This window comes from Triticum aestivum, chromosome 4A (genome assembly GCF_018294505.1).
Source record: "Triticum aestivum cultivar Chinese Spring chromosome 4A, IWGSC CS RefSeq v2.1, whole genome shotgun sequence".
Classification (NCBI taxonomy): Eukaryota; Viridiplantae; Streptophyta; class Magnoliopsida; order Poales; family Poaceae; genus Triticum; species Triticum aestivum.
The window spans coordinates 690870980-690874503 of NC_057803.1; the positions used below are offsets into that span (position 1 = coordinate 690870980).

Below are 3524 nucleotides of genomic sequence, written 5' to 3' on the forward strand. Positions count from 1 at the left end.
TAAGGCTTGAAGCTAACCAATATGCAGGTGAGCATTGAGCCTCTTCTTCATCGTCTCTGCAATCAGGGCTTGTAAACAGCTACGAGTGCCTCTCGCTTGGCGAGGTGTGACTAAAAAAACAGCTGCAGAAAGAATCAACTAAAATACAGCTGCAGAAAATAAAAAAGTAATTAGACGGATCCATTGGGACCGGTTGGTGGCTCCAACCGGGACCAATGCCCCTCTTTAGTCCCGGTTGGTGGCCCCAACCGGGACCAATGCCCCTCTTCGTTTCCCGCCCTTTGGGTTGCTGAAAAGAGGCCTTTGGTCTCGGTTGGCGGATCCAACCGGGACTAAATGTTGTATTAATTAGCATTTATAAAATTACGATGATAAGGATTTTGTTTTATCGAGAGGTAGTTTCTAAATCTAGTTATGCTATCCATATTGTTTAAAAAAATTAGACTTCTCTGATACTTATTTGGGTCATTACTTGTTATTACTAATTATTTGCATTTTAAAAAAATTGGAGTTGTATTATTAATGGTTTAGAGCATATATTTCTCTAGTCAATGTAGATCTTTTGGTGAAAGATACAAATTATTGTTTCTAACTTGTAAGTCAATAATCTCAACTCTTGAAATTGTATGGTTACAATGCAACTTTGTCGACTTAGAAATAACATTTACTCAATCCCTGAGAAATAGCACATTAATATATTATAATGTTCGCTTATCTACTCGATATGAAAAGAATTTATATAGAAAACTAGTATCCGGTATAGTTCGTGCATCCGTGTATCCCTCAACTCCTCGACCGGCCGATCAACATCTGACGCATGGAATCAAAAGCAACACTAATTTGCAAGAATACGCCCGCAACAGCTCTTGCTAATTTGCTAATAGCCCCTCGGCAGAAGCAGGCCTTTGCTAAAATAGAAGTTTCTTAATCTGGATCCTCTCCTCCAATCGCTCCATGGCGGCGCCCTGGTGAATCCTTCGATGGCAGCCGCGCTTGGCCTACCACTGCGCTCGTCTGCCTCAAACGGATCCATGGTCCGGTTATCCCTTGAACGGTGGACGCGCTTGTCTGGCTTGGCCAGCCTCTGCGGTCTTCCGCCTCAAACGACTCCATGGCCCCGGTGATCCTTTTGACGCCCGCGGCGAGATCCACCATGTTTGGCCTACCTCCGCGCCCACCCGTCATCTTGCCGGTCCCTGACGCCGAGTCCGCCGCCGGACGCAACCTGCACACCATCACTAGGGCGTCCTGCTTACAACAAACCTGTTGGCAGAGAGCACAACTCAGCAACCCCTTGTATACCTACAGATTGTAGCTTGTGAGCTTATCCATTGCAATTGGTCTTTAGTGAATTGCGTGTGGCTTCAAAGTATAGAATTGAATTGTATATCGTTGGTCAGTTATAGAATTGAATTGTATATCGTTGGTCAGTATTTATCAGAGCTCAAGAAGGTGAATGTATGTACTACTTGCATATTATTGTAGCTTGTGAGTTCAGACTTCCGAGACAAGTGACTGTAGCTTGTTGTGAATGAAAAATTCAGTAATAAACAAATTTCTTATTGCCGAGTTCCTGGTGGTTTGAGGTGTTTTGTAGTACACAATCTGCCACAGCTGAAGCATGGCATAATATCACCTGCTGCTTCTGCATTCCTTGTGACCACGTTACTACTTTTCTTTCGCATATTCACAAACAAGAACATGTTGCTGTTGCTGCAAGCTTCCGGACCTGGAAGCTTACAAACAAGAAGTGATTGTGAAGGTGTTGTTGACTGAATTTTTTTGAACAAAACGATTGTTTAATTTCTTCTGGTGAATTCTATTGTTGAGGTTGATGTGGGTTTGCAAACTGAGTTGTTCCTTGTGTGATTCATATGCCACTGGAACAGAACGCATCTTATCAAACGGTCGCCGCGACAGCGACGATGGTACTATTTTAGCAACTAACAGCCAAACAAATGATGAATTGATGGTACTGTTATACAACTGAATAAAAGGATGAGCGCTCACAGGATGACAAAGTATCTTCGACTTGTATTTCTCTTGGGTGATAGTTGTTGATTATTTGTATGAGAAAAACAGAGCATGCTTCAGGTTTATGTGACATAATGTACTGGTGCTATTGCTGCTTGCCACACTCCATTCAATACACATAAGTCAGAGAAAATAAGAGGAAGACAGTTTGACAAAACACATAATTCCAACCATTACGAGAATCCAGTACATCAAAGAAATTGACATTAATAACTCGTTTAAATTCATGTATATTAACAGACTAAGGGCCATCACGGAACATCATCTGGCTTTCTCCTAACCACCACATTGTTCAACTTTTTCTGCTGTCCAACACGAGCTCCAAAACACACATGATGTCTATATGACTTGTATAACTCCTCCACGGTCTCAAGCCCTTCAAATGTCCTCCCCACTTTAGGCTTCAATTTCTCGTCGCATCTTGGTTTAAAAGACCAGCACTGAAAGATAGAATCACAATAATCACCATTATGCATAAATCACTAAACTGAAAAATGGCATGGTCAAGGAAAGTTTATTAAACTCACAAATAGAAGAATGCTGGCTTTCTTTTTTGGCGTAGCAAATTCTTCCTCAATCATTAGAGTTTGCAACCTATTGTTGCCTTCAGCAGTTCAGCTGCACCTACATTTACATAATGAGTCGTCCAGATTCCAGAGAGCAAATACACATGTATAATGTACAGAAAACATTTAGTTCTTTTTATGTATTACCTGAACCTCCATCTGTCGTGTTGTTCCGTTGCTGTTCTGCGTTGGTAGCATTTTCCACAAAAATAACTGAGCAAGTGAGGTGAGTTTCTTGGTGGCTAGATTGGGAGGCAATCTCAATGTTGATTTATGGACGATGCTGGGAGTTCATCCATTGTTGTTGAATCAGACGCACCATCCCTAACTGCTGCCATGGTGATCGGTTGCGGCGCATCGCACGAGCAGAATATGCCTGCCATATCGATTAGGGGCTGGGAGTTGCAGTCCATCCTCGCCGTCGCGGCGACCATCCAAAGATATGCGTTCAATTCCGGCAATCGACAAAGCAGATGCGTTCCGTCCGTGCCGCCGCTGATACTGGTTGCAATCGTCATTGAGAAAAGGATTGTGTAGTAGGGAATCGGTAAACCGGACCACGGCTGAGGGGTTTTTGGAAAAATCACCAGACTATAACTGGATGGAGGCGGGCATGTTTTTGCAAAATTAAGGGGTGTGTTACATCAAGCGTAGGATTTAAGTTGGATGGCCAGCGTTGATGGGATGCATGGATGCAAACACATAGCCGGATGCAGTTGATACGACGCCTTTACTCAATCCCTGAGAAATAGCACATTAATATATTATAATGTTCGCTTATCTATTCCATATGAAAAGAATTTATATAGAAAACTAGTTCTATAGGTAATTACCGAAGTTAGACAATTTAGCAAATTTAGTACCTGAAAATTAATTGCAGAATTTGCTTGTGTTGTCAATGTTTAATGCGCTTGATATTGCTCC

At 42.2% G+C, this 3524-nt stretch overlaps 1 long non-coding RNA gene across 1 annotated transcript; it reads right to left on the reverse strand.

The window, feature by feature from the left end:
- Window positions 1-2282: 2282 nt before the first annotated feature.
- LOC123083168 (uncharacterized) lies at window positions 2283-3052 on the reverse strand. Its single transcript, XR_006439218.1, has 3 exons — window positions 2748-3052; window positions 2562-2658; window positions 2283-2474 (listed from the first exon to the last, which is right to left on the reverse strand). It is a non-coding gene; the product is annotated as an uncharacterized lncRNA (long non-coding RNA).
- Between the last annotated feature and the right edge of the window lie 472 nt (window positions 3053-3524).